An 11576-nucleotide genomic window follows, 5' to 3' on the forward strand; every position below is an offset into this window, starting at 1 on the left:
GTTACTGTAAGTTTGCTGCCCCTGGCATGTGCCCTTAACCAATGGGAGAACAGCCTTCTTTGTAAAAATCCCCTCCTCTTGACTAGCTCATCCTACGTTTCTCTATCAGGAACCTCTCCAACCTTTCTTGGTGGCTATCTCTAAAAGGAACCTTCTAGGGCTACTAACCAAAAGGTTGCTGGTTCAAACCCACCAGTTGTTCTCCAGGCGGTAGATGAAGCTTGCTGTGCCCTTGAAGATTTAATGGCCTTGGAACCCATAAGGATAGTTCGACTCTGTTCTATACAGTCTATATAAATCAGAATAGAGACAGTGGCAGTGAGCTTGGTTTTAGAGTTCTATTTCTCTTAAGGACCTGTTAGCCAGCCTTTCCATCTTGGGACAAACCTTCTGGGACATAAGATGTTCCTGCCCTTCCCATCCCTCTGCTGGTGACGAGCCCTACCTGAGCTGACAACTTGCATGGTCCTGTCTAATCACAGTCCTATCAAGAGAGACACAGAAGCCCAGATGCATGTCTGAAATCAGGACCTAAATGAGGAAACGCAGCTTTCCAGGGGCCCTGGATTCTAAAGTTTTCCGATGAGGATCTATCCAGCACCACCGGCTGGCATTGGGAATGACTTGCCAGCTGACTTCACTTATCTGAATGAATGACTCTTTGGAGAAGAGGGAGAGGGCACTGTGAAGCATCTACATGTAAGCTGGCCCAGGCCAAGGGGTCACACATCATTCCACAGTCTAACCCATCCAAACCAGTTTTGCAAAATCCAGCTGACTCACATGTACCTGCTGTCGGGTTCTGCTGTTCTCTTCAAGGCATTCAGGACAAGCACCTGTTAACAGGCCTTCCTCCATGAGTTTCCATTTCTTTGATGGGTGGAAGCTTCTTAAACATCCTTGGTATTTATAAGAAGGTACTCTTAGAAAAAAGAAAAGGTAAGGTTTTTTGTAATGTTTTGACAGTCACACCTGTCTGTAAAGTAGTGAAGACTGAGAATCAGGCCACATCACAGATTTGGAATGCGCGCTCTGCTTATTTGGTGCCTTCTCAACATACGCTAGTATCATTCGCTCTTCAGATATTTCCCCTTATTGTGAGAAGCTTAAAAACTTTGCTTGAGTATCTTTTTTTATTTACTCCTTACAGTGACACTTTAAAGAGCTAAACCAATAGCTTTGGAGTTTTCCAAGGGGGTATGACTTCAGAAATTTATCTCAAGAAAATGTCTCACATATTTGTAGAGATTAGGAAGTTCCAAGTCCTTGGGTCAGATAGCAGGCTGGAGGCTTCAACTGATTAAAAAAGGTACAGGGGTTGATGAATCAAGATCAGCAAGTCAGACATCAGGCTGCTGGCTGCAGAAGAAAATAAACCCACTGAAGATGAAAAACTGTTGACTATTTCCTGGATCGGTAGGCAATACCGCAGGCTGCTGGTTCAAGTACAAAGAAATGGAGGTCAAATTATGGGCCATTTGCAGAATCTACATCCAGTAAAAACCAAGTAACTTTTGCCAGGGCAGCCATAAATACTGGAAGCATATCACAATGCCAAGAAACTCCTTTTCAATTCATTGGTGGCTAATAGATCTGATCACAAAGATAATTGCATAGCAAATCTCATCGTGAAGGATGGCTACATTGTAACTGCCAAACCAATGAAAATAACAGCCCACTCAAGTTGTTCACGCAACCTTAACCATCACAACATGAAGTGTTTATTCATACTTATCTTACATGTGTTCTTCCACATGTCTGTATCCTTTTTTTATGGCTACACTGCTATATAGCTGAATCTTGCATTTTTCTTCATGGATACACTGAATCTAGCTAAATCTTGCTTCAGTACAAGAACAGTTTGTTCTACTAATGTGGTATTATATGATACCTTCCCAACACGATCACTGAAGATAGAATGGGTGCATACGCAAATGTAGTGAAGAAAGCAGATGGTGCCCAGCTATCAGACAATAAAGCATCTGGAGTTTTAAAGGCTTGGAATTAAACAAGTGACCATCTAGCAGGGAAGCAGCAAAGCCCACATGGAAGAAGCATACCAGCCTGTGTGAGCATGTGGTGTCAACTGGAAGAAGTATCAGAAGTTCAAAAACACGCAAGAGAGACCCAACATCTGCCTGCAAGATAATTGGACAGTCCCTCTCAGAACAGCCACATGGAATGGATGATAAATCCAGGGTGCGGTATGGCACTGATGAACCACAAAACTATCCTCTAGTTCTTTAAGATTTCCTCCCTTTACTTGCCTTATGTGTTTTACATCATTAATCATGTTAGATTTGCATATGTTCATTTGTAGATTTAAGATCGCTCAGTACATGGAAGTTAAGATAGCTGACCCCTCAGAGACAGTGACAGGAGTAATGGTTCCCTGAGGATACAGAAAGGGAAGGGGAGGGGGGATGAGGAAAAGCAGAGCTGATAGTATTCATGATTGAATAACCCCCACACAATGGGACTGAACAACTGAATTGTATGTGAATGGATATATTAGAATGTGTAAGATCTGTCAAATAAGTATTTTTTAAAGAAAACAGTATTTGTTCCCTACTCAAATTGCTTCAACACTCACCAAGTATCTGCCTTTTCCAAGCTTTTTTAGTTCCCCTTAGAATGGGGAGGAAATGCCAATACCCTCCCATCTATTCTCCATGAAACAAGCTGAGCTTAGTGCTAGTTCCATAGCCCAATGGTTCTCAAAGTGTGATCCCTGGACCAACAGCATGGCATCACCTGAGAAACTGTCAGACATTCAAATCCCAGGCCCTACCCAAGACCTACGTAATTTGAAGCACTGGGAGTAAGCACGGCGATCTGTATTTCAACAACCCCTCCAGATAGTTAGCTGGCCAACTGACTGGAAGAGATCCATATCTGTACCTACGTCAAAGAGAGCTGGCCCATCAGAATGTAGACATTCTCAAACAATATCATTAATGTCACATATAAGTAAAATTTTGAGGAAGACAATTAAAAAATGATTGCAGGAGCATTTCAACAGGGAGCTGCCAGGAATTCAAGGTGAATTCAGAAAAGGGCAAGAAACAAAGGATATCACTGCTTACAGCAGATGGATCTTGGCTCAAAGCAGAGGATCCCAGAACTTATGCTTTGCTAACCATGCAAAGACATTGACTATGTGTCCCAATAAACTATGGGTAATGTGGAGAAGAATGGGGATTCGAGAGCACTTTACTGTGCTCACGATGAACCTGAATGTGGGCAGTGCTTCAAACAGAACCAGGGAATAGTATATGGATTAAAATCAGAAAAAGGTGTGTGTCAGGGTTGGATCCTTTTACCATTCAGTCTGTATGTTGAGCAAACCATCTGAGCAGGTAAACTACGTGAAGAAGAATGTGGCATCAGGGTTGGAGGAAAGCTTATTAACAACCTGTGGCATACAGATGACATAACCTTGCTTACTGAAAGCAAGGAGGACTTGAAGCACTTACTGAGAAAGACCAAAGACTAAAGCCTTCAGTATGGATTACACCTCAATATAAAGAAAACAAACATTCTCACAACTGGACCAACAGACGACATCGTGATAAATGGAGGCAAGATTGAACTTGTTGAGAAATTCATTTTAACTGGATCCATGGTCAATGCTCACGGAAGCAGCCATTGAGAAATCAAATGACATATTCCATCAAGCAAAACTGCTGCACAAGACTTCTTTAAAGTAGTAAAGAAGATGTCACTTTGAAGACTAAGATGGGCCTGACCCAGGCCATGGTATTTTCAATCACCTCATCTGCATATGAGAAGCTGGACAATGAATGCAAAAGACCAAAGAAAATTTGATGCCTTTGAAGTATGATATTGTTAAAGAATATTGAAATTCCCATGGACTACCAGAACTAACAAATCTGTCCTGAAGGAAGTACAGCCAGAAAGACTGCTCCTAGAAATGAAAATGGCAAGAATTGGAGGGAGACAGACGAGGCTTTCTAACGAGAACAGGCGAGTATTCCCACAAAGAGGACTCACCGGGGCAGTTCTGCCCTGTCCGATAGGGTCGCTATGCGTCAGCAGCAACTCCATGGCAGTGAGTTGGGTTTCGATTTAGGCTGGTCGGCCGAGGAAAAAGGGTTGTATCTAAAAAGAACTACCATATATACTTGAATATAAGCTGACCCGAGTATAAGCTGAGGTACCTAATTATTATCTGGGAAACCTGAAAAATTGATTGACTCGAGTATAAGCCTAGGGTGGGAAATGCAGGGTGTGAATTAACACAGAGACCAGAGGGGAGAGATGGAGTGCAGCCACAGACACATCCTTACCAGTTCAGCTGCCACCGTCAGTGAATCACTACGGGTGCTTCTGCGGATTGGAGCCGTCCACGTATTAGGACGGCTCTGATTTGGTTAAATGTGAGCAAACAAACATTCAAAGCCCTGCAGTGTCAGCGGGGCTTTGAATGAACAGCGAGAAACGGCAATCACCCGTGAGATGTTACACTTGCTGGGGTACCACTGACCCATGTATAAGCCGAACCCCAGTTTTTCAGGACATTTTTTGTGCTGAAAAACTCAGCGTATACACGAGTATATATGGTAATTACTTTCAGAACTTAGTGTGTTAGGTCACTATGAGTCAGAATCGACTCAGCGGCAGTGAGAATTGTTTAAAATTTTATTTTTCTAATTCTTGGTTTTATTTGTGTTTTGGTCTTTTCCCCTTATATCTCGCCAAGTAAGAAAGAGGTCCCTCTGGCGGAAGGACCTTGGGCCTCTACTCAAACACTCCCTCAATGCATGAATACCTTCTTTTATTAAATTGGAACTCTATGATGCTCACTCTCCCGACACAACGGCTGGAGCCAAAGTGGGTGAACAAGTAAATGTGGTGAAGAAAGCTGATGGTGCCCGGCTATCAAAAGAGATAGTGACTGGGGTCTTAAAGGCTTGAAGATAAACAAGCGGCCATCTAGCTCAGAAGCAACAAAGTCCACATGGAAGAACACACCAGCCTGTGTGATCAAGTGGTCCCAAAGGGATCAGTTACCAGGCATCAAAGAACAAAAAATCATATCATTGACTGCACACCTCCATGATAGGATCGCTGAAGACAAATGGGTGCATAAGCAAATGTGGTGAAGAAAGCTGATGGTGCCCGGCTATCAAAAGAGATAGTGTCTGGGGTCTTAAAGGCTTGAAGGTGAACAAGCGGCCATCTAGCTCAGAAGCAAAAAAGCCCACATGGAAGAAGCACACCGGCCAGTGCGATCACGAGGTGCCCAAGGGACCAGGTATAAGGCATCATGCAAAAAAAAAAGATATAAGTGTGTGTATGTATGTGTATATATGTGTATATTTCTATATGTATGTGTATATATGTATATATATATCACATTAAATGAAGGGGGAAGTGCAGAGTGGAGACCCAAGGTCCAAGTGTCGGCCAATGGAGATCCCCTCATAGAGGGGTTTAGGAGAGGAGATGGGTTAATTAGGGTGTGAGGTAATATCGATGAAGAACACAGCTTTCCCCCAGATCCTGGATGCTTCCTCCCCCCAACTACCATGATCCGAATTCTACCTTGCAGGGCTGGATAGGACAGAGGCTGTACACTGGTGCATATGAGGGTTGGAGGTACAGGGAATCCAGGGTGGATGATACCTTCAGGACCAAGGGTGTGAGGGACGATGCTGGGAGAGTGGAGGGTGAGTGGGTTGGAAAGGGGGAACTGATTACAAGGATCCACATGTGACCTCTTCCCTGGGAGAGGGACAGCAGAGAAGGGGGGAAGGGAGACTCCGGATAGGGCAAGATATGACAAAATAACGATGTATAAATTACCAAGGGCATATGAGGGAGGGGGGAATGGGGAGGGAGGGGGGGCAAAAAGAGGACCTGATGCAAGGGGCTTAAGTAGAGAGCAAATGCCTTGAGAATGATTGAGGCAGGGAATGTATGGATGTGCTTTATACAATTGATGTATGTATATGTATGGATTGTGGTAAGAGTTGTTTGAGTCCCTAATAAAATGTAAAAGAAGAAAAGAGAAAAAAAATGATTAGGGCAAAGACTGTACAGACGTGCTTTATACAATTGATGTATGTATATGTATGAACTGTGAAAAGAATTGTATGAGCCCCAATAAATTGTTAAAATTAAAAAATATATATATAAAAAAGGGGAAAAAAGGAAGTTTTCCTGCATTACTAATTAAATTAATTATTTTTAAAAAAAGAATCCTATAAGTCACTATATTTTAGGACTTTTATGTGCGAATGGTTTCCAACTTCTATTCGCACAACCTACTGTTTAATATACAGTATTTAAGGCATTTGTATAAACAATTGAAATCTTTCTTTGGGGGAAACTAAAACAACAAAACTTGATTGCATGATTTCATACTTTGCAGATGTTAATATTTAATCATATGCAGAGCCATTTAGCTTAAGTGCATTAATGTAACTCATTTAAAAGAGGCCAGTAATTGTCCTATTAACTCCCAGTCTGGATGTTATCTGCTCTGCCCTGCTGGTAAGGCCAGAGGGGGACTCTTCTATTGGCACCCACAGAGATTGCTCTGATCTGTTGAAAATCCTGTTAAAATCTAATTACTTAGGAGAATCAGCCAGGGAATATCTAATGAGCTCTAGGAAACCCACTAGAAGAAATTCTGCGTTACTAACGAATGAAATGTCTTATGTCTTTCAATTACACTAGGACCACATGAACATAATTGCAATCTTATAAAATGTGACTCTTGTTTGTTGGTTTCTAATTGTGTGTCATGAATTTTTTTGGTCATGTGAAAATAACTTAATTTCCTATTAAGAAGAAATGATGGCGCAAAGCTTAAATAAATGTATATGATTTTCTCATCAAAAAAAAAAAGAAAGAGGCCCCTCTTTATTTCTTACTTTCTGTTTTGGAATGTTGGTGTGAACACAAAATAAACGGAATCCAGTCTTGAAGAAAAAAAAGGAAAAAGAAACATCTGGGGAGCTTTAATGTGATATCTGGGCCCCACCCTAAGTACCTCTGATTCAGCCTCTTTGAAGCTGCTCTCTCTCCCACCCACAGGGGCTTCCATGTGCAGGCTGGGTGGCTACCACTCAGGGTTACAGCTTCAAGAACCTAAAGAAATGAATACCTGTCATGCCCACTCTTGGATGTGAATGCCTTCTGGGAGCAGCTCGTGTGCACTGCGCTGCAGTCAATTCCTGCCTCCATGGACCCTTGGGCACCTGAACGGCAACCCCCTGTACCACTGATGAAAAGCAAGCACGTTCATTGAGGAAACCCACCAGGATGGGAAGCACCTGTCATCAAAGTTTTCAGAGTCTGATTCATATCCTCCCCAGGAGGGCAAGTCCTTCTGTGGATTAACCTAGCAATTACCATTTACAACCTTTTATTTTTAATCTGCATTCCAAGTTCGTAGATCCAGCTTTTGGAATGCGCTGCAAAGCGCTGGCGAAAATTTCTCTAATGGCTCCCATATGGCTCCTGCCCTGCCAAGCTGCCAAGCTGCTCATCCTCCTGGTGATTGGCACTAGCAGTTTTGTTGCTGTAACTGCCATAAACTCAACATACACCCAACACAAACTCTGTTCATGGAAGAGTCCGCGCATCTACCCTAAGCACAAACTCTTCCATAGTCAGGACACTCCTAGGGTCAGGCAGAGAGGGCACAACAGAAGCAGCAGGAGCAGGAGCAGCAGGAGCAGGAGCCGCCAGGCAAGCACAGACACTGCAGGAGGCTCTATGAACAAGCCAGCCGGAACCCCAGCCCTAAAGCTGCAATGGCAGGAGCAGCCAGCAGGGTGCAGACTTGTGAGATAACACAGAGACCGGCTCTTATAAATTGTACGGGTTCCAGAGGGTCCGATCGATCTGCAGGAGAAAACTTATATACAAAAGAGACAAAAAGTTGAGGCACGAGGGCATCTGCAACATAGACACTCCAGATCCCTGTGCTGTATTAAGGGAAGGCTTATATAATCTTTGGGGTCACGTAGCCAGCATGCTCATGCCAGAGTTACACAAAAGCAGTTTAGTTCTAAGGCATACAAAGAAACATTAACACTTCAATCAAGTTGTTCATGGACAGGAGGGGAGGATGAGGGTGGAACATGAAAAAATTGATCAACTTGCAGGTGGCTGCTTTCTGCAGCCTTTGCCAGGGACCAAGGAGCAGCGTGTCTGTTTTATCTCAGTAGGAGAGACAGGCCAACAGTTGTTTCAATCAGCTATGCGGCCTGAGCTGTGATCATGCTTCCACGACCTTGGGCCATGAAATGTGTTGGTCCTGTCCCGTTTGCCTAAGAAGCAAATAGCTTTTTCCCCCACACAGGAGGGAGGCTCTGCCAACATGCCTCTGGGGTGGAAGAGGGTGCTGCCCGCTTGCCTTCAGAGGATCTGTCCGGCACGCCACGAGGGCCCCTAGTCTCTGCAAAGATGTCTGATGGAGGAACAGCTAAAGGTATGGTGATGGGACTTTGAAATTTAACTGCAACGAGTGAAGCCCCAGAGTCAATGTGATGGAAGACAGGGTCACCTGGGCCCCCGAGGAAGCCAGGAGGAAAGAAAAGGAGTGCAGAACTCTGATTGGAAGGGTCCCTGTCATCCCCGGAGGAGTGAAAGTCACCCTTTTCTGAGGAGGATTGTGTGTTTGGGGCTTTTTAGTAAAAATGCATTTTTTTGTATTTTTTAATATAGTCATCACAAAGGTACAAATGGGACTTAATTTAAAAAACATACAAACAAAAACAGAGCTTAAACTACAGAGTTCTGCACAGAACTCAAGGAAAGAACAGACACTCTAAAGAGCAGAGAGGTGAGACAATGCAAGAAGAGAGCCTGGACAGAGCAGACTGGGTCATGGCTCTTGGCTGGAGACTTGCTTTGTGTAGGATTTCTACGGGTATTTATTTCTTCAAGGCAGGGGGGTTCCAGAGTTCAGCAGCATGTATGGTCAAAGGGCTGTGATGCTGGACTCTTCCAGCACTCTGGAATGAGAGGTGAATGGCCCTGACTTCAGGATGTTCAGGCAGGTGTTGCCCTAAGTGTCTATGTTGGGGAGGTGGGGGGTGGCAGGGAGGGAGGAACTTCACTGTGCAAATCAGAAGAGTAGCCACTGGGGAAGCTCCAGGGAGAGCTTCCACCTCAAGTCTTCATAGCCCTTTTAGCTGTTTCACAAATGGATGGCCCCTGCCCACTTGAAAAGGTTGCCTGATGGCAGGAAGTTCCTTTGTCACCAAGCATTTGGAGATCCATCAGCATCTGCTGTAGCCTCTTGCCCACAGAATCCTGGAAGTGTTGCCACTGGGTTCTGCCCCTTTTGGGGAAGCTACCATGCTGGCTGCACATTGATCATGATTTGGGGAAGCCATCGGGTCACCACTGGCAGACAGACAGGAACATGGAAGACGAGACGTCAACTGCCCAGGCTATAAATCTTTATGAGAGCAAAACACTTCAAATTTCTCCCATGAAGCAGCTGGTGGATTTGAACTGCTAGCCTTGTGGTTACCAGCCCAATGTGTAATTCACTACACCACCAGTGATCCGTAGGGTAAGTGAAATCACCCTAAAAGCCATGTTCTTAGCCCGTTGTATAATCACTAGAGATAGGGGAAAGGAAGCAACCAACCCAGCTTTCCCATCACCCTAACCCCCCACAAAGGCATCTGGGGGAGCTTGCAAACAGCAGAGGAACCCGGCTTCAGCTAGTTCAGGTCCTGCAACTAAGAGGTCCACCCAGACTGGCTCTTTTTGAAAATCCGAAGAAGCTAGCCAGCCCTACTCCAAAATCAATGGCCTTGCCCCTGGAAAGAGAGAAACCTGGAAGCTACCACTGTGTGAGGAGCACATGAAGGCCAGCATGGAGCCAGAGGGCGTCCAGAGAGGAGAGGCCACAGTGTCTGTTTCCTGAAACAAAGGAGCCGATTGCTGTGGGTGTTAGTTACAGTGAACTTACTTCCAGCTCCTTGAGATCGACTTAGGCAGAGTAGATCCGTGTGCGCACAGGGTTTTCAACCAATCAGAAGTAGAGCACCAAGCCTGTCTTCTGAGGTACCTCTTGTAGGTTTCTACGGCCAACCTTGCCGTTGGCAGTCAACTGCTTAACCGTATGCATCAAGCGGGAAGCAGGTTACATAGGTACCAGAAAAGGAAGCTGCAGAGGGATTCCGGGCTCAGGGACACATCCCTGGAGAGTCACTCCAACCGTCCTTACTGTAGCTCAATTAAATAAAGAGCACAATCAGGCCACCTAGCAGGAAAGCACAAAGCCCACATGGAAGAAGCACAACAGCCTGTGTGATCATGAGGTGTCCACGGGAAGAGGTATCAGACAAGCAACCAAATCGATGGGAAGGAGCACGGACAAAGTGGAGACCCAAAGCCCACCTGTAAAATAACTGGACAGTCCTTCTTAGAAGGATCACATGGAAGGGATGGCATATCCAGGGTGCAGTATAACACTGGTGAAACACATAACTGTCCTCTAGGTCTTTAATATTTCTTCCCTTACTATTATGGTCTCAGTATTGCCTCATTAATCTTGTGAGACCTGTGTGTGCTCATTTGTAGAATTAAGGTAATTCAGTGCATGAAATCCAAGATAGATAAACCCTTCAGAAATAGAAATGGGAGTAATGATTCCCTGAGGGTACAGGAAGCGGGGGTGAGGGGGGGGGACTGATAGCAATGATGACTGTATAACCCCACCGGAGAGGAACGAATAACAGAACTGTAGATGAATGGATACACTGGATAGTGTGAGATACCGCAAATAATAGTAATAATTATTATATAATATAATAATAAGGGTTCTGATGGGTAGGGTGTGGGAAGGAAGGGATGAAGGGGAGTTGATATCAAAGAGTTCAAGAAGAAAGAAAATATTTTGGAAAATGACGGTGGCAACACCCAAAGAAACACCTCCTTGACATCAAGTTGATTCTGACTCTCACTTACCTTACAGGGCTGGGTCGGGCTGCCCCTCAGGTTTCCAAGACTTTAGACCTTTACAGGAGTAGCGGCTTCACCTGTCTCCCTGGGAGCAGTGGGCGGTTCAAGCTGCTCAACTTGTGTTGGCGGCTCAGTGCATAACCCGCTGCGCTGCTCCAAGATCTCATCTCCCCTCTGAAACAGACCCCAAATCAGCTGAAGCAGAGACTCATCTCTGGGCCAAACACCAGTTGCTGTGTATCAAGCCCCTTTGAACTTGCACTGGTTTTAGAGCTGACGAAAGTTAACAGAGAGCAAGAAATAAAGGGAGAGATTATGGCAATCCTAAAGCGCCCATTGGCATAGGATTCCTAATGCTGTCAAGACAGAGGGTCTTCCTTCCCCAACCCCTTAGAGTAACCAGCCTGATAGACTGACCTCTGCTTTTTCACAAGACCAGTAGTCGTGTATCTTACTGTTTCTAAAACATGATTATCAGCCCCCCAAATAGCTAGTGCCTTGTCGTCTGCAGACGGCCCTTCTGGGGCTACGCCGTGACACCCGCTCCCCTCATCTACACGGTCTTCTGCAAAGCCGTGCTCACTGGCGAAAGCAATGAGCTTACCACCAGACCGTTT

The sequence above is a fragment of the Tenrec ecaudatus genome, chromosome 11, assembly GCF_050624435.1.
Source record: "Tenrec ecaudatus isolate mTenEca1 chromosome 11, mTenEca1.hap1, whole genome shotgun sequence".
NCBI classification, from domain to species: Eukaryota; Metazoa; Chordata; class Mammalia; order Afrosoricida; family Tenrecidae; genus Tenrec; species Tenrec ecaudatus.